The sequence below is a fragment of the Grus americana genome, chromosome 8 (genome assembly GCF_028858705.1).
Source record: "Grus americana isolate bGruAme1 chromosome 8, bGruAme1.mat, whole genome shotgun sequence".
Classification (NCBI taxonomy): Eukaryota; Metazoa; Chordata; class Aves; order Gruiformes; family Gruidae; genus Grus; species Grus americana.
This window is the reverse complement of record NC_072859.1, coordinates 18,569,239-18,588,915: the sequence shown is the minus strand read 5'-3', so window position 1 is coordinate 18,588,915 and position 19,677 is coordinate 18,569,239. Positions and strand designations below refer to the sequence as shown.

At 48.6% G+C, this 19,677-nt stretch overlaps 1 protein-coding gene across 6 annotated transcripts in view; it reads left to right on the top strand.

The window, feature by feature from the left end:
* Window positions 1–16,110: 16,110 nt before the first annotated feature.
* LRRC8D (leucine rich repeat containing 8 VRAC subunit D) overlaps window positions 16,111–19,677 on the top strand; it is a 54,100-nt gene continuing 50,533 nt past the window's right edge. For 3 of the 6 annotated variants that reach the window (XM_054833684.1, XM_054833682.1, XM_054833681.1), the window contains exons 1-2: window positions 16,130–16,411; window positions 18,933–19,007. The gene's annotated coding sequence lies outside the window, so the exon portion shown is untranslated. Of the gene's footprint in view, window positions 16,412–18,932; window positions 19,008–19,677 lie in introns of all 6 variants that reach the window. The other 3 variants (XM_054833680.1, XM_054833683.1, XM_054833686.1) reach the window with 2 other exon arrangements.

The following is a 19,677-nucleotide window of genomic DNA, read 5'->3' as shown; positions in this document are numbered from 1 at the left end:
CCCCGCTCAGCATGGTCATCTCCATGCCCACCTACGTGCCTGTGCAGCTAACAAGCGCGTGGGAATTTGGGGGGATCTGCGGTTCATCTCCCCAGGCTGGGTGTGGCAGTGCTGGGGGAAGGTGGAAGGGGCTCCCAGTTACGTGTGTCCCGTGGAGGCTGCTCGTCCTGCTCCCTTTACAGAAAGCACCTGGAAATACTGAAGGTGGAGCCTTGTACAACCCCAAGGAAGGTGTCCAGAAGTACTGAGTGATCCACCAGCTGTCATCAAGGGACGGATGGCCATAGCTGAGGTGAGTGACTGGCACAGGCAGAGTAATGCACTTGGGGACACCTGGCCAGCAGGGGAGAGTGCTATTAATAAAACTTATTAGTAAAGGGCAGTAGGCAGGCAGTGCTTCATCATGCAATGCTCATGCTAAGCAGGCGAGTGCTGTCCTGCAGCACCAGAGGGGATAATGCCACTCTGTTCAGTGACAGCAAACCTGCCTTTCATAGCATGGAGTAGCATCCAGTTTTCACCTGTCACTTTGGAAGGCATCAGTATGGAGAGATCCTAAAGAGAGAAAACAGAGAATCTAGGAGCTATAGCTCATTAGGAGAGAATCACAGCACTTGTTCATGCTTTTTACCTCTTTTCCCTGCTGGCTCTCTGAATTAACCATCTCTTGTTCTCCACTCCCATCTCTAGGATTGCAGGTCTCCAGTTCATCCTTAGGTGCCGTCTCTGCTCTCCAGCTGCTGCCCCTGCACGGACTGGTCTCCTGAGGCCCTACGCTGTGTCTGGCAGCTCTGTGCAGTCTCAGAAACCTTGGGGTGTCTAAAGTGGAGGGTAGGAAAATTGTGCCCTGCTTACCTGCAGCCATGCTGCCAGGCCCTCCTCCATTTCTTGCGGGCCCTTCCTGTCATTTTCTTTGGCTTCCATCCAGGCCTCGGTGGCATACCAAGAAGTCGCAAATGATCTCCAAAATCTCAAGCATCCTGCTAGAGTTGTGGCTGCCAGCAGCATCCATGTTAAAGCCACAGCTACCACAGCAGTAAAGCAAGCAGAGAGGGCTGATGATGCTGGGTCTGAGTACTGCATAGCTCGCTGTGACACCAAGAGAGCATCTCCTCCCTCTCCTCGAAAGAAAAGAGCTGGAAGGAAAATGATCAACTAGAAAAGTGTGCTCATAGGAGGAAGAATTTTATTTGGTTGTGGAGTCAGTTGCGCAGCACAAGCAATATTCATTAGCACTGGCACGTAAAGGCACGACACAGTGTCTCCTCTTTGCTTCCGCTGGTTATCCAGCCTCTCCAGGTGAGTGAGGGCAGGGGTCCAGTGGAGGACCTCCCACGAGGGAAGGACTTCCATGAGCTGAGAAGTCCTTGCAACTTCCTTCATACCTAATTTTAGGATAAATCCACTACCTGTATGCAGGCGTGCGGTTTTTTCTGTGCTCTTCTTTTTCCCTTTTCTCCCTGCTAGTCTCTTTAAATATTTAGCTGTGTAATGCTTTCCAGACCGCAAAAGTCAGTCAGAAAAAACCCAGAAGTTAAAAACCTGATGTCACTCTGAAGTTCATTCACGGTGTAGGTATGAACCAGACACGGCTTTAACGACAAAGCACACTTTCTCCCGTGGCTGCCCCTCCTATGGGTATAGCAAACAGGAAAACGTTGCCGTATCGTGAATCCTTGGAGTAGCAATGATGTGACCGTTTCCGTGGGGTCCATCCCCACGCGTGAGCCGGTGGCCGTGGCCTCCCAGCACCCCCTTCCCCCGGCTGCCCGCTCAGGGCCAGACCGCGCCGGGCTGAGGGCTGGGCACCGCGCAGCCCCCTCGGGCCGGGGCCGGGGCCGGGGCCGGGGCCGGGGCCGGGGGCGGCGCTGTCGGGGCCGGCGCAGCGGCCAGGCGCGGCCCGCAGTGGCACCTGCTGTCGGGGCCGGGCAGCGCCGCCGCCCGCTGCACGGAAGCGGACCGTTCTTGGAACTCCGCTTGCCGGCCGCCAGGACAAGGTTATTTCACGCGACCCAGCAAATGTTGGTAGGGTTTGGCTGGATTGCGAACCTAATTCCTGCGTTTCAGTGGGAGTTTTGCCTGCCTGAGAATCTGACCCATTAACCGAAGGGTCAAATGACTGCAGAAATACCATCCCACGCACGCTCAGTGGATGGCTACGCGAGGACTCATCAGGATGATTTGCATGGAGCCCTGACCCGGATCAGAGAACAGTTGTAGCCTGAGAAGAGCTTACTTTCAAAGCCTAATCGCCTTTAAAGTATCTTTGCAGTAATAGATAAAGTAAACATTTCTCCTTTGCAATTTTTACTTATTCCAGTTGTGCTGAAAGAGTGGCCTCACGAAAAAAGAATGCTTTCTTAGGGCTAGAATAACGCAGTCATTTTATAACAGTTATTGGAAGATGCTGGTCAAAGGCTGCAGTCATCTCTGATCCATTTTGGAGTACAACAGAAAGGCTGTTATCTGGAAGAACAAAGGGAACCAGTAAGTTAGTTATATTTATTTATATATAACCATGCACGGCAGGTCCTGAGCCCGCTTAGGCCGGGCTGCTCCCTGTGACAGTGGCCAGCCCCAGCTGTTGTATTACCATGCAGCCATGACTGGGTTGTTTAATAATTTTGCTTTTGTCTTCCTTCGCAGGGCTGTTAAAACCAGCAGATGGTCTCAGGCAAGTAGAACAAGGCTGGGAATGCTAAATGTGGCACACTCAAAACCAAATGAGCAAAGCCACAAGGCAGTTGGTTACCCCTGCACCCTGGGAACTGCCCGCTAGCACGGGTGATGCAAGGAGAGGAGGAGGTGCAGGGCCTGGAGCTTGCTGGGGAGCCTGGGAAGGACAGAGGCTCCCTGGCTGGATGAGCTCACTGCCTCTTGGGTGCTGCAGGGGGTGGCCTCCCTCCTTCCCCATCTCCTGCGAGGGAAGGTGGGATGCTGGGTGGGGATGTAAGAGGGGAGAAAGAACATGTTAGTAGGCATCTTCTAAAGCCAGATTTAATTTGCTTTGAAGGTTTGCTCTCTCTTGTCTGTTAAGGCATATGGAAATGGACTGCTTTGTGTCCTGAAGCCATGTGGATGTTGGTTTTTCTGATGTAACTAAGGATTCAATAGTGTGTAGCTCCCTGTAATGTGGTCTGATAGGACATCTTCAGTTTGCCACTGTAGACAAGTTTCTTTGATTGCTTTGTGACCAGTGCAATTGGAAACATATTCCAAACACAATGATGGGAAGAAAGGGAGGCCTACATTTCCCTTCAGTGCTCCCCATGTGATCTATCTGGATCGTGTACTCATGCAGTTTTCTGTGGTTCTTTTGCATACAAGTACCCAGTGAGTGAAGTAAGAGTTTCCATGCTTTCTTGACATAAAAGGAGCTGTTCTTTCAAAGCATGGGGTTTTACAGGTTAGTAATAAAAGTATCATTGTGTTTCTTAAAGGTAGAGCTTCTGCAGGTGCAGTTCATAAACAACAGTGTCATGGGATGTTTTCAGAGCAACTCAAGGTCTGCTCCGCTTCCATAGAGATTGTGAAAGTCTTGCTGTTGACTTATATCTTGCTGTTGACAATATGCTGCTTCACCTCCAGTTGTTATTCCAGCAGAAGAGAGGTCTCTTGTGGTCCTATGTCACATATGCAGGCCCTTCTGGCTATTGACCCATGTCCTTTGTGAAGCTGTGCCAGGCACTGATTTATCAGTGGTGCAGTAAAATGCTGCATCTTACCTTAAAATTTCTAAAGACGGAAAATGAATTCATAAGCTTTGGTCTGCAGATGTCAACACACAAACCTGCCTGTCCGGGTAAGAGGGCTCAGTCCTCTCCATCGGCTGCATTCAGGGTTTTCAAAGTCCTGCATCAGCATTTGTCAAGCCTGTACACACTTGAATCAGAACAGGAAGAAAACATCCATAAAACTCAAGTGAATGGACTGGCGGAAAAAATCTTGAAAGAGTGAAGTGGAGATCTATCAAATGTGTGTATCTGATCCATTCTGGCTTTTTCGCACGCTACTGACACCATCTTGGAGTAGTTCTAAAAATGTTTGCACCACATTGAGCAAAGACACAGCTGTGGTGTCCAAACCAGGTGAGATCTGGCAGGTTGGCATCGCAGAGGTCCATGTACCACTCCACTGCAACACACACTGCACCTCAGTGGCAGATTTTGGATTAGCTTTGAGACAAACCGCAAACTATAATCCAGCCACAGACTTGCTCCTGAGAACACAATGAGCTTGTCCATGGGTGTAGTGACTTGTAGCTCTTTTCCAAATGATCCGGCTCTGGGGAAAGAAAAAGTAAGAATCTCACACTGACGTGAGCTCAATGATTTGGGGATTTTGTTGTACTTAATGGCTCTGCTAATTGAGTTGATTGGAAAGACCATCTCTCCTTTGCTTCTGCTCCTCCTGTTCCCTCCAGGCCCAAAGGGAGGAGGTGAGGGCACAACCCGCCTCCTGTTTGAAGGCAAGTGAAAAGGGGAGGAGAGCACGCACTCTTGCTTGTGTTTCCCATGGCCCTGGCACCAGCAATGTGGAGGTCACCTTGTCCTTCCCCCTCCCCAAACCCAGCAAACCAGCTGATATTTCTGAGATGCATTCTGCTCACCCAGATTTAGGAATTCCACACAGGAAAAGATAACACAAAAAGAGTGCAACGGGGCTGAATTTAAGGGGTCTTCAGCTTCCCCTCACCCCCAGTTTCTCAAGTTGGGACTTCATCCCGGATCATTACATGCTTAGCCAGGGATAGCAGAGATCAGCTCTTCCTTCCTGTTCATGCAGCCCTGGGCAAACTGGTTGTACTTTGTTCAGAAGAATAAACAGCAACCAGCATCACGGTCAGATCGTTTCTACCGTCATCACTGATCTCAATCTGTCAACTGCTTTTGCTGCTTCTTATTTGTTGGCAAAGCCACTCAAGCCAAAGGTCCTTTGGGAGATGCAAAGACAATAGAAGGAAACATTTGCCTGATGTCTGATGTTACTGCAAAGGGCTGGCCAGTGCACATAAAAATATTGGACTTATGATGGAAAATTTCATGGGAAAATTGCAGGGAAAAGACCTGTGCTTCTAAGGACCTATCTGCTCCTTGATGCACGCTCCAGTTCTGGCTTTCTTTTGAGAAAGGAATCAGCCTTTCTCAACAAACTCCCACCCTGAAAGCTGAAAGGCTTTTGGGCTCAGGTGGGGCAGGGTGCTAGTCACAGCAGCTCCCTGAGTCATTCCCTGTTTTCTGTTCCTAATCCCATCGTGTCATCCAGCTTTCTGAAAAGAGACAGCTGTTCCCATCTGACTAGTCCTGATATGGGGTACAATTTACACCCGAGACACCGACTATCCAATCCCAATCCTTCCTGGAGTTCTTCCTTTGGTGCGTTTTGGCTCTTCCCTCTTGCACCAGAAACACCCTAGTTCAGGCACGAGCTGCGACTGTTCTGTGCAGCTGCTGCTTGTTATCGTGTCAGAGCCTTTTGTATCAAAAGAGATCCTGTCTGTGTGTGAAATGAAACCTAGTTATAAAAGAAGAGAAAAATGTGGATTCCCTGGGGTTGGGGACGAGGCTGCGGGACTGTCTTAAACCCTGGGAGATTAATTTCTGGTTCTGCAAACAAGCTCTGAGTGTTTTCAGTGGGTTTACTGTAGATTTAGCAACATTTCATTGTTATTTTATATATATTCAGATTTACTGATTAGTCGTCCAAGCAAAGGGGTTTGCAGTGGAAGCAACCGCAGATCAGGAGGACAACGTATGCAAGTACCAGCAGAGCTCACATCACAGCAGCACTGAGCATAGGGTTACATAATTTGGAAGTGTGGGTACCTGTCTCTCACTCTCTGTTGCACTAACTTGAATTTGTTTTGCAGAGGAACACACACAGGACAGGTCTGCCTGGCTGTTTTTGAAGAGGAAAGACAGAAGAACTTGTTGATAGCACAAGGACAGAGGCACAAACATGCCAGAAAGGGTGTGCAAGGAGAATTTAAAGATGGGTTCAACAGCAGATACTTAGATGTGAAGAAGAAATTCTGCAGTGAGCACAGGTAAGACAGGCTGTTCTATGTAGGGAAAATCTAAATAAAAATGGGTATTGAGAGTAACAGCACAGAAAGAGACAAGGTTTGTCCAGAGGTTTGGAACTAAAGGAGAGAAATTTGATATAGGGAAAACCAGGAATATAGAGCTGCCAGTCTCCTCTGGGCCTGCATGGCCACAAAATGGCATTTGGAAACTAGACAGATAGTAGAACCTTTCTCAAATAATGAGAATCAGGAAAGAGATAGTCACAAAGCTAACTTCAAATGTATCCAGGATGCTGTCCAAATGGACAGCGAGGATACAGAGCTGGAAATTTGGAGTCCTAATATATGGATAACAGGACAACGCAGTGTGCAAAAAGCATCTAAAAGAACATTGCAAACAGGCTTTAAAAAGACTTGGTAATGTACTGATCTCAGGATCCAGAGGTGTCACTACGAAATAATGAAGTGCTGTCTCACTTTTGCTGACTCAGGAACAAACATGCAAATTACTCCAGGCTGTATTAACAAGCACATGTGGACCTGAGACTACAGCAATGCCAAGCTAGCACCCAAATGTGGGCTTAAGAGTTGGAAGGGGGTGGGAAGACTCTGGGGCACATTAAGCTAGGAGACCTTCTTGTAAAAAGCTGAGCAAAATTGGGAAGCACAAGAAAACGTTAGCATTTTGCTGAGTTCTCAGATCTGAGCCTGCTAAATTAATGTTTTAAGTAAAATAACAAGATTTTATAATATTTCCAACTAGTCATTTGACAGCTTTCCACAGATGGTCTGAAGTATGTATGAAAATATAATACAAGTGGAAAATTCCTTGTCTAACTTTACAGCATCCTTATGTGCTCTCTCACGTGCACATCTTCTGCATGTCCTGCAGCAACAGTCTAAATGGAACGATTTCATGACCACTGGTGGTTTTGTGGTAGTGGGATGAGGCCAGAGAATTGGAAGAAGAAGAAACCTAGTGAGAAAGAGTGATGCTCCCAGCAGGAAAAGAGAGTGTGGAAATGCAAGGGACTTGCAGGGAAAAGAGAGGGGATCAGTGAAGGCGGTGTTAGCTCCGTTTATCTAGGAAAGGGTAGAGTTTGGCTGAGATGCAAGATGGAGAGACACCCATCGGGAACTTCCCATTCAGAGGACAAGGAAGGAGAAAGGTGGGTCAGGGTGGGATTTAGGGACAGAGAGAGATTATAACGTGCTTTCCTTGGAGTGCTTGATGAAGGAGCCTGGAGAAAAGTGAGGATTTGGAGAGGTAAAGGATAGAGTAAGGCGAGAGGTACAAGCTGTTAGGAGGTGAGAGGAGATGCAGTTTCTGGGGGGTTTGGATAGACAAGAGCAGAGAATGAGAAATGCTGTTGACTGGATAAGAGCCAGGGAGAGTGCAGGAGGGGAGCCAGCCTGGCCCAGACCCGGGGGAAGCTGGCAGTGCCCTGCACAGGGGTAGAAGAAAGAGAAGGACTGTGTGAAGGAGTAGCCTGACATGGTGGGCAGGGGATCAAAGGGGAAGGAAACTGAAGGAGAAGGACTTGGAGAGAGGGTGGAGCAAGAGGCGCTAGGGAAGAGCACAGAAGATGTGCGTAGTAGGGAGGCAAAGAGGAAGGAATGGTACAGCAGTGCAGCAAGCTTTTGTGTGGCTGAGGAGTGCAAGAGAAAAGGGGATGTGAGGCAGAGAGCAGAGCTAGTGTGAAGGGAGAAAGGATGGAGAGATGGAAATGTTCCAAGGTGGGTGGGAGGGGGAAGAGACAAATGAATAGGCAAATTATAACTAATGCAATAATTAGCTGCTACAGCAGTAATCTGATTGTCACCCAAAAAAAGAGGATGAGGCAGGGAGTTCGTGAGCGAGGGGGAGGCATGCTCAGGCCGGCAGAGCAGGCAGGCAGAGGAGCAGAGGTGGGCCGAGCCCGCCTGGGCGCAAAGGCAGCGCGGCGGGGAGCAGCAGGCAGCAGATGCTGGGGCTGCAGTTCCTATGGCAACATACACAGGCAAATGCAACAAGTGTGCAAACGTGGCGGCGTTAGAAGGGGACAGCTTGGCATGCTTCCATGTCATGCTTCTCAGGGTGGGAGCAGAGCTGTGCACCATCCCTGGGTACCGGGGCTGCAGGGTACTGCCCCTGCGGAAACCAGCACAAGCTACTGGCACATTTGGAGGCCAGGCCCCCTCACTGCTGAGAAATGGATTTCTTGTGCTCCTTCTCCTCAACCCTAGGCATCCCAAAGAGCTGCTGAGCATCTTGTCGGCAGCGAGGTGCGTGTGTGGCGCATGGCGAAGAGGCAGCTCCTGCAGCGCATGGCCTCTGGAGGGGGTGATGGGAGAGCGAGCATCCCTCCCTCCAGTCCCTCCTGCTCATGCACCACAGGGCTGGGGGCTTGAATCCCCAGTGCCCGGCTCAGCATGGCCTGCTGCAGCTGGCACGTAGCTCCAGGCTCCTACAGCGTGTAGGTGCCTTCCACTGAGGCTGTCATAGTGTGGGGCCAGCCTGCTTACAGCAGGCAGAAATAGCACATGTTTTTCACAGGCTGGGGCCTTATTCTTCACTCCTCAGTAATTTTGGGCAGAATTTTCCCTTCCTCTCCTACTGTATCTCCTGTAATTAACTAGTGCTTTGGGTGTGCAGTTACTCTGCCGCGTTATCCTAATGTCCTATGCTAAACAGCTGGCGACAGAGCACAAAGGCCAATTTTTCTGTCCAAAGCAGCAGCGTTACCTAACGCACTGATGCAGAAAGGACCTCCCTGCGGGGTGCTGAGCAAGGATATCTCCTAGCAGAGGAGAGAGCCGGCAGGAGGAGGCCAACCCAGCCAGGCCATGTTGCCCAGGCTGCTCCCCACCACCCCGGCGCAGCCTTGCTCCTGCGTGAGTTGCATCAGCCCTCCAAAGCAAGGCTTGGGCTGGCGGCTGGTTTGCAGCCGCGGTCGGGAGTGCAGCTGCATCCGACGGCAGAGGGAGCTCTGGGAGAGGAAGAAGAGCAGACGACGCCTGGCAGGAGCAGCCCCGGGGAAGGAGGGAGGCAGGCGGGGCTTTGGCAGGGGTAACTGCAGGCAGCTCTGCCGCACCAGGTAGGGAGCTTTTGAACGGCATAAAGGGATGAGAAAAAAAGGGGCCTGAGAGAGGGAGAAGTGGTTGAAAAGCAGCCACCATGGAAACGAAATGCCGGAAGAACTTTAGGTATAAAAAGACATGAAAGAGGCAAGCAAAAGAAGTGTCTGGGTGCTCTTTCTCTTGTAAGATTTAAGACTTAGGCTAACTTCAGGGTGCCTGGTGCTCTAAGGGGAAGGAGGGTATCTTAGTTACTCGGGGAGTGTTTTCTGTGTATTTAAATGTTAAAAAGGTCTGGCTACTTTTTTTTCGGAGGAGAATGCTCCGTGTTGCGCACTGTTCTCAAGTCCAATTCATTTCAGAAAGCATCAGTGACGTTTTGAGAAACACTAGTCCCATGAATTCACACTAGGATCAAAGAAAAGCGGCGACTATGCCTTTGTGGCTGTGTAAATGTGTCCACTGGAAGATGATGGCCATCTCTGCCACTTGTGGGATGACAGCAATACCAATGAGCCACATCACAGCACCTACAAAGCGAGAGTGTGGATATGACCCTCTAGCCACAGAGATCTGAGCGGGAAAAAAAAATATCCTGGTCGGTCTATCCCTCATTCCCCGTGGTCCTGGGTGCAGCACAGAGCAGGCGTGATTCATTCTACAGTCTCTGGGCAGCCCAAGGGAAAACCGCCCGCTAATTTCAGTTTCTGATGTCAGAACATATAATTAATTTGACAAAGCAAAACGTTATTTTGGGTTAAGGCGTGATCAGCCCTTCCTTCTCCCGCTACCTTTTTCTGTACGGTGATAAAAGAAGTTGGAGGTGTTTGGAGCTGGTGGAGGTATATCTTTAGTTGTTTTGTGGTGGCTATACAGCATTGGCAGTGAATTCACTGCTGTGTAATACATAAAAATATCGCCAGTGCTTTCTCCAATTAATTTACATTCAAGGTAAACAGAGACAAGACAGAATGATTTGGAGATTATGATAACCTGCTTCCCTGTCACTGCGCATATGTGCAATACTCCTCCCCTGAATACATCTTTTGGAGCAGGAGATGAAGCAGGTTTTAAATGAGCGTGCTGACTGCCACGGCGGCTGTGGACAGGAATCACAGGCATACTTGGGATAGTGTCATGCTAAAGTAGAGAGGATAGTGTGATGCTAAACTGACAGCGGATATCTAATTGTAGAAGCATTAGGGACTAGAATACTTTGGTTTACTGTCATTGTATTTGAAAAAGTATTGGGAAGAGGATTTCGGAGGGGGAGTTGTGTCATGTTGTTGCTATGTTTTCCCTTGCGCAGAGTCTCTAGAATGGAGCGATTGATTTTGTTTGATCTATGATATGTACACATAACTAGCAGAAGCTGCTGCAGTGTAAGTGGAAAGATTCATCTAGCCATTTCAAGCAAAAGCACCTTCTCCTAGCGCTGTGTTGGCAAGCCTGGGTTCGGCGGGCTCCCAGGCACAAACACTGCAGCCCTGTTGCACTTGTTGAGATGGGAAAAGAACCCCGAGTCCCTCTAGGTCCCTGATTAAGGATCCCCAGATTTAAATACGCTTTCTCTACAGATTGACTGGTGGTTTCTTTGCCCCATGGGAAAATAGGAAGACAGAGAGAAGATGTAGCATGTAAAAATATATGATATATTATTCCCTTACCCCTTTTTTTTTTCCCCCTGCTGTTTTTGCCTGGCCTTCCTCAGCTTTTTTTTCTTAATGGTCCAGCTGTGAGTCCTTGATCTTCAGCCATTTGAATGACTGTAGATCCGTCATTTGCAGGCTCTGAGCATTTTGGTCCCGCATATGTTCTTTCTTTTTCCTCCTGCTGCTCAGAAAGCTCTGCCCAGCTGTGCACCTCATTATGCCCTTGTGGCTAGGCTATTTTAAGAAAACTTCTTCTGAAGAAATAACAAAATCAGCAAGCTCTAACTATCGTAACTGTGGGATTGGGGAAGTAAAGGTTAAGTGCTAGCACAGGTATAGCTAAGCGCTCTGAAGATAACTGGCTTGCCATTTCTTTAAAGACCACCATTTTCCCAGATCCAGGCAGGGCGCTTAGGTTTTGTGGCATGCCATTTGCACACAGAGCCACAGCCATTTCACTGAGAAAGCCAATCGAGATCTGGAGGGAAGAAGGGTTTTCAGGCGTGATTTGAAGAAATAAATAACAGACTGAAATGTCCCAGGGGAGGCAGGGAAATAATTCCAGTGAGCTGGGCAGGACAAGCCGTGACAGCTGAAAGCTTCTTTTGGTCTTACCCTGCTAATTCTGGTTATGACAGGTTTTTAATTTTTATTTCCTATTCAGCCTCCATGCTTAGCGTTTAGTATTTGTGGAAACCAGGCTAAGCAGAGAGATCATAGAAGCAGTGAAGTGCAAAATTAAGAAAATAGGAAGAGCTAAGTAGATGAAATGGACTAATTCAGTCACAGACTAACCCCCCCCTCCAGCCCTCCAGCTCTAAAGACCTGAAAGTACTCGACACCTCAGCGGTGGTGAGGTGCTCAATGCTGCTGAGTTGGGATCGGAGTATGAAGATGCCATGTTACCAGGCACCTCATTTGACTGACACAGGCTCCATCTCAGGTTGACCAAGCAATACACAACCTTAGTCCTGCTTCTGCCAAATTAAAGCCCTGCTCAGGCAAGCAGGGATGAAGGGCAGGCAGTGATGTTTGCGAGCAGCGCAGCTTCCTGCCTGCCTTCCTGCCATGCCTGCCTCCCATCTCAGATGCTGCTGTGTGTTTTGTGAATTTATAGTCCTTTATTGATAAGTACAGAATGAAACTGATTGGCCATCTGTTGGTATATCCACTGAATGAAAAGCTAAAACTCATGAATACTAGATCTTCTGTGTAATCAGGAGCCAGCAGAAGTTGTTACGTCGTTCCTGCCGTCACTTGAAGAACTTTGCTGAGCTGCTTTGTGACAACACACACTGCTTACCATGCACACCATCACGGCTGCTCCTCCTGTTGTTTCAAAATACAAAGGTACTTACTAAGAATGAGGCCTCATCCCCCAAATATCCATTCCATTTTTAGATGGCTGCATTGCACATGGAGTAACTTTGTATTACTGCAAACGAAATAGAAGAACTGGTGAGCACATTGTGGAGTTCTGGATGTAATTAGAAGGGGGAAGAAACTGCTTTTTATCTAACACAGTCATTCTGACATTGCAAGATAGAGAGGCTCCTTTTTTTTTCAGCACAAAGACAAGGTGAGGAGAGAGCGACTTTTTCCAACCAGGATGTTCAGAAGCTGGGGAAGAGTTGCGGCTCTGGAGCAGAACAGGCTGGCTTGCAAGGCCTCCAAAGGTCACCATGCTTTTAACATGGAGACTGCTGTGCCAGGTGTTTGAAGACAAGAATAACAGTAAAATTTCTTCAGAAAAAGTGGTAACATGGGTCTGGATAATTATTTAAGATGGAGTTACAAAGTAGCAAAGAAAGTTGGTTGGCAGGAATTAAAAAAAAATAAATTGATGGAATTATAAATGAACCTAGCATGGCAGGGACAAAGTTTTGCAATGCTTTTTATAGTGGAAAAACATGCTGCTTTAGTTTTCTTAGATATCTTTGGGATTGTAGCCAAAGGAGAATTGTCTGATGTAATTTAGCTAGACTTTCTGAAAGCTTTGACATTGTGTCCCGGCACACTGAGCTGCAGCAGCCTTGCAGGGCAGAAGCACAGCCCTCGGGTGACAGGTTTCCCTCTCTGGAAGAGCGGAGCCCCTGAGCCCCTCACCCCTGGGCTGGCTCGCCACGCAGCAGCCTCTCCGCAGCCAGCTGCAGGCACAAGCAAAGCGGGCCCTTGCCAACATCATCCGACTGCAGGGCAATAAAACAGCTGCCAACACGTTGCCTAATTTTGCCTGGAAAGTCAGCCTCACCGTTGCTGCCGGAGGGCGCAGGGCGCAGCGGTGGCACTAATGGCTGGGTGGGTGGCAAGTAGCAGATCGCAGACGATAAGCATGACTGCATCCCCAACCCCATCTTCCTGCCTACATGTCCTGGGTGAGCACCACAGGCTGAACTGTTCAGCACTTAGAAACTCTTATTCTTGGGAACGGGTGGCCAGTATCCAAGTGAAGTGACTCATATGCATCCTTCTCCTTATTTAAACTGGATTCTTCTGCTTCAAGCTTTGCCCATTCCATGGAGCCAAATTGCTGTGTTTCTGGAGAGGGGAAAGCCAGTTCCCTGCCTGTATCTCTCTTCTATGTTGCCATCTGCACTTCTTCCCAAGTAAATACGTCATCTACCTCTTAATATTCCCCTTCATCTTAAATTTGCTTGGGAGAAAAATTTGTCAGCCCACTCAAAGTCAGGACTGAAATATTTCCCAGTATGGATTTTCCTCACTGGTTTCTGAGGAACCGCTGGCACTCGCTATTTTTGGCACCATCTCTTCCATATGTTCACTTTCTGCTGGTGTCCCTCCTGCACCTGGCTCCCTTGGCCTGAGCTTGGACACCCACTGGACAATGTCAAGCAGGCATATCTGACATGCACGGGATGGTCATTTGAGTGAAAGAAGGAAAGAACTGGAAAACATCTCAGAATAAGTTGTCAGCTTTTCAATCGGGACAAACCACAACTCTATTGGAGGACTGATATTTTCTAAAAATTGTTAATGATATAAGAATGGAGATAATGCTAGGGTGGAAAAATACGACATCTTTTGGCTAGTCAAGGGTAGGGAATTTGAAATATTTGAACTAAAATGCAATTGTAAAACCAAACAGGATTAATTCATCCTGTGAGGCATATGGCTGCATCACTATTGCTTGTTAATGTAATCACTAATTCGGTCCTCTGAGCCACAGATCAAAATAACAATATTATTTTATTTTAATTGTAAAGGGCCAACGTAAAAACCATGCAAGCAGAAAGAAGCCATTTTTCTTCCACTGTCTCTGGTTTTCTGGCATCTCTTTTATCACATGGAGTAACTTGGAGCTGACTGACCTGTACTTCTGCTGAAACAACCCTATAGACTGTAGCAGGGTAACAGAACAGCTGAGACATGTATTTGCCCCAAACCGAGCTCTTTCAGGTTTTTAACTCCCCTCCTCTCTCTTCTATCCCATCTCAGCGTGTCCCAAGCAGCCAGAGTCAGAAATGGCAATCTAGAAAGAGCTGCCCGAAAGCACTGAGACTTGAGCCCAGACAAGATCAAACCTGAGACAGCGGGAGAGGTCTCTGCTAGAGAAGCTTGAAAGGAAGGAACATAAAGAGTTTTAAGCTAAAGAAAATTTGAGTTACCTTTAAAGACATATCACAACAAGGGGAAAAAACCCAACCAAGCAACCCAGCATACGTTCTGTAGGAGGCAAGTCTTTCACACTCGTGTTTGCCCCATCAGAAAGGGACTCTAATTGGATCTGTATCTGCCCAGTTCCAGGTGTCTTCTGCCTCAGGTTCCCAGAGCTATTCATTTGTTTTGCTGGTGTGCCTCAGCTTGGCAAGGTGTCTTGATTGCCAAGCGAATGTGGATTCAGCTAGCTCTGACCAGCTCTGGCATTTGAAAAAAATCCTTTTTCTTCCGCTTGAATTTCTCTGCCAGCTGCCTGCGAGTCAGGATTTCCCAGCCAGCAGCTCTTGTTATTATCTGTTTTCACTTGTCTTGATGTTTACCAGATTGGACTGCTTTTATCTCTATTAACCCTACATCGCCGTGGAGCCCCAGTATTACACACCCTATGTGGCTTGGGCACTGGGTCAGTGCAAAAATAAATAAATAGATAATAAATTCACCTTATTGAGAAAACAGTGAGGTCTAAAATGCTGGCCAAAAATAACACAAATGTTGATGATCTCAGGGAAGAAAATAACTAAAAAGCCAAATGAAGGTATTCAAAATCAAAGCTTAAAATAAATGACAGCTCATTAGACTAAATCTGAACTCTGCTTAAATTCTTCACCAGATGAAAACGCCAGTATGAAAATAGTGCTGAACAGCTGAGAGCAGGACAAGCTGGCCTGATTTCCTCTGGTCTCAGAAGCTGTATTGCTCCTAAGAAGTTTTTTCATTTGTAACCTTAGATCCATCTTCCAGTCATTTAGATGAGAAGGTCTGATTAAAAATGCATCTAAAAATATAAAGGGGAGATTCTCAATCTTTGAAGGGCCATAAAGCCATCCTGAACAAACACCTAAGGATCATTTCCCATCTCCTCCAGTTCTTAGAAATCATGGGGATGAAGCAAAATTTGGAAGATGAGCCAGTTGTTTGGTTTTTGGTTTTTTTTTTTTAAATTCCATTCTTGATCAAGTTCAACTTAGTTTCAAAAGTAATAGGTCACATCCAGTTCTAGTCAAAACAAACACAAGTCTGGTCACTTGTCAGGTCAGTGTCCAATAAAGAATTCAAGATATTGGTGCCCTTTCAATTTAAGGAGGAAAAATAAGGGTTCTAATGGGGGATCAGGTTCAGTTCAGCTCCTTCCTCAACGCGCCGTGTTCAGTCTTCGGAGCTGCCGTGGAGCAGAGCGGTCCCTGCGATCCGAACGGCTGCTGCCCACCCCAAGCTAAGGCTGCCTTTGACGTTCTGGTTCCCTCCACGGCTTAAGATCGATGCAAGATTTTTTTTTCAGATATTTTAATAATTAAAACACATAATTTGAACTTGGCGCTAGTTTATTTACCTTACGCACGACATTTCATTTACCTGCACAATGAGAGCAAGCCATCGGCTTTGCTCCCATACGTTTCGCTTTTACTCCCGCCGCTCAAACGAGCGCCCTGGTGCAGCGTTCGCTGCGCCCTGCAGACACCGCCCGGCGCGCCCGCACAATCCCCCGCACGGGGAGCGCTTCTGGGTTTGCTTGGGTTCTGCTTAACGCTCCCCCGGCCCTCGACCGTGCCGCTGCGCCCCGAAGCCCGAGGCCGAGGGCCGCAGCAGGCGGCGGCCCCAGACACCTGAGCGCGGCGGATGCGCGGGGCAAGGGGGGGACCAGCAGGCGGGGCCGGCCCGGCCCTCACATGCGCGGAGCCGCGGGAGCTATTGGCCGCCGCCGGGTGGCGGGCGGTGCTCCGGGCCGCGGGGCCGGCTCTCGCCGCCGCCGGTGCTGTCCGTGCGCCGAGCCATGCGGGTGCGCGCCGCATGCGGAGAGCGCGCTGCAGGGCGCTGCTAGGAGCCGAGCCCGCCCGGCCGGCCCGGCCTCCCCCTCCCTCCCTCCCCGCCCGCCGCCCGCATGGCAGCGCCGCAGGAGTGACCGCGCCGGAGAAGGTCTGCGTCCCCGCGGCACGCACGGCCCGGCCCGGCACGGCCGGGCGGCTCTCGGGGTCCCCCAGCCCGCGGGGCCGTCCCTGAGGTGAGGCGAGCGCGGGGCCGGCGGGAGGCGGTCGGGCAGGCGGCGGAGGGGCCGCAGGGGAGGGGGCGGCACCGGCACCCCCCGCCTCTCCCTCCCCGCGCTTTCCGTCGCGCTCGTCTCCCTTTTTTCTTTTTTTCCTGCCTTCAAAACGGCCTGGATTGGTTTGCTTGTATTGCTGCCAGCGCCGGTGTGGCACAGCCGCTGGCGGGACCCCGAGGAGCGGCTGCGACTCGCCGCGGTGTTTTCGCCTGGGGGTGCCCGTCCACGCGGGACGTGCCCGCGTGTGCGGGGGGCGAGCGGCGCCCCGCGCTCTGCTGTGCCGGGCGGCGGCGGTAGCGGGGCCGGCCCCGGCTGCGGGTCTGGGAGCAGTACAGCGTGCTACGGGGAAATGCGGCTGAGAAAAGCGAGCCCCCTTCCGAGAACGGTGGTATTAAATCCATGTGGGGACCGCCAGCTGTGTGTCTTTTGTATGGGGTCAACTGTTCTTGGTGTTGCACCACACGCAGATTAAAGGGGCCTAAGCCAGACAATAAAACCTACCTTCGCGACAAAAATAGCCCTTGTCAGAGTATCATCTGTGTTTTTTCGAGGCCCGTCTCCTCCCTTCCCCCTGCTCGCCGGTACGAGGTAATACCGACTCCCGCTCTTTGAGGATCCCCGCGCCTGGCACAGCAGCTCCTCTGTCTTGCAACCTCCATTTCCCCCTGTCCCCGTTACAAGTGCTGCCACTGCTGTTAAACAAACACGAATTCAGGCACAGAAAGCTTGTGACTTGCCCAGCATCCTTTAGGGAAGCTGGTCTGCGGTCAGCAGGAGATTGCAGGCTGTACGTTTACAGCACGCCAGCACCCCGTGGCAGTTTCTCCTCTGGACGCTCCCAGTGTGTAAGAGCCATGAGGTAGGTTACTCAGACTTGAAAATGGAGGACGGCAGTGGTAACCAGCCTGTCGTTTGGTGGAATAAGTCTCAGCAGTACTTCCTGTAATGGTGGTGCTGAAAGTGATGGTGTTGGCTTAGCTGCTGGTGCAGAGAGCAAAACATCTTCAGTACTAGCTTTGGGGTACCTGCTGCTCGTCAGCATTGTCACAGATTTTTTTTTTTATTCTTTTAAAGAGTAGAGAAGTATTTTGGGTTTTTTTCAGCATTGTGTCTGTCAACTGTGATAGGAAAGGATCATCTTTGTCCCTAAAACTGAAGGTGAGGAATGGCTATGCCCCCTTATTTGGGCAAGAGGGCTTTAGGATGTGAGAAATTTGCAGGAACAGCACTGAGACTTTGATCCCCACGGCTCTTGAGCTATCAAAAAAGCACTCTCATCCCAGATGGGGTAGCTAAGTCCCTTTCTCTGTGTCTTTTTTTTTTTTCTGCCTTTTTCCCCCTTCTTCCTGGTGACAGGAAACCCTTTCTCCAAACTTAGGGTAAGGATTGCAGTATAGACAGCTAGTGTTATGTTATTTGCTCTTGATTGCCATCTTAAATTAATTCAACAAGCCTTGCTCAGAGGCCGGGATCCTATTCATTCTTTGTGATTTACAAATCCCCTAATAAACCTTTTATTGTTAGTTGAAACTGATTTATGAGGTCCTGACCTAGGAATATGCTACTGTGGCTATATTTTCTGTGCTGTACACCATTTTCTCCTATGTTTCCGAGCAAGCGTTGCCTTTATAGTAAACTCATTTGGTGCTTTGCCTGTATCTTGCTTAGTGTGAAAAACAGTTATGTCTGCTATGTCTGTTTTCTTGCACATAATAAGCAAGGAATATTTAAATAGATACTGTTATTTGCATTCAAGATTACTTTGATAAAGATCCAAAGTTTACGAAGGCTACATGAGGTTACATGGGGAAGGGAGCAGCATGAAGCAGTAACTCGTTTTGTAAGATCCAGAGATGCACAACAGATACCCGTACCTGTCCTGACATCCTTGCGGGGATGGTAATCTGTGCAGTGTGTTCAGACCTGGAGGAGGAATTCTAAAGCGGCAGCACCAGCAATGGAGAAAGTTTGCATGCCGCTGTCACAGGAAGGTAATAATTAATAGGAACAAACCTGTATAATAACAATGCAAAGAGAGTGAAAGCACTTAGGTGCTTGCTGTGGAAAGATTAACTAGCGTACGTTGCACTAACATATAGCTGCACATGTGAAATACGGTTCTCGTATTCCAGTTCTTTCTTAGCCCTGTGTTCCTGTTGCCTCAGGCAAGCTTCTTTCCCTTCCGTAGTAGTAGGTAGGTGGTGGTATGGAGATACCACAACTGTACGTCCTGCGTATGGACGGCTTTCTTGACTGCGTGCCTGGAGAGTAAGAGAAAAGGTAATGCTGTTGGTGGTACGCTTGCAATAGGTCCTGCCAGTGACAGAAGGATAAGAAGGTGAATGCTAGTGGAGAAAAGGGTACATATATCCCTGTGATCAAAAGCACTTGTGACCGTGTGTGTTGTGGCTTGGTGCAGTTTTATAAGAAGTGATTGTACTGACATTTCCCACCTTGAAGTTAGTTCTTTTAATTTCTCCAGGTGTTCCTGTTCCTTCTGTATATTGAGGTCCCATTCAAAGTCTGTTGAAGCCAGCAGAAGTGGATTTTGAATCAGGTCCTGTACCACTGGCTGAGTTTGTTTCCCCCATTGTGTTCCCTGATGGCACCGGCTGCTGTGTCATGCTGACCCGTGGGCTGGCTTGGGATGTCTCACAGGCAGAGCGCTGACTCAGCACCTCAGCCCAGGGTCTCCCTTTGCTTTCTCCTGCACCTCAAGAGCCAGAGAGGAATTTACTGATACATGATCGTGGACACTGTGATCACTGAGGATGAATTAGTGTCCTGAGGCTTAAAGCATTTTATCAGCGTGGGGCTGGTGATGGCTGTTCTGCTTGAGTCACAAATGATGTCATGGGGGAACCCAGTAAATTAGTTTGTCAACTGGATGCAAACAAGCAAAAGGGGGTTCCAGAGTTAGTATTTTACCAAATAGCGAACCCTGAAGGTTTTTAATTTCTTTCCAAAAAGAAATCTGTATCTTTCAATTAATTCGTAAAATTACTGTAGATCCCTAAACATCCATAAAACACAAGGCTTACCTTATACTCAGATGTCGCTATACTAAGTGGAAAGAACAAAACATGTTATTTCAGTTTCTGCCGGGTAAATTTCTTTATGTCTTGCTAGTATTGAAACTTGACTACACAGTTCTTCTTTCGGTTTGGTTTTTTTTTTTTTTCCCTGTTTTATTTTATTTATTTGTTTATTGTCTCTTGGTGGTGGGA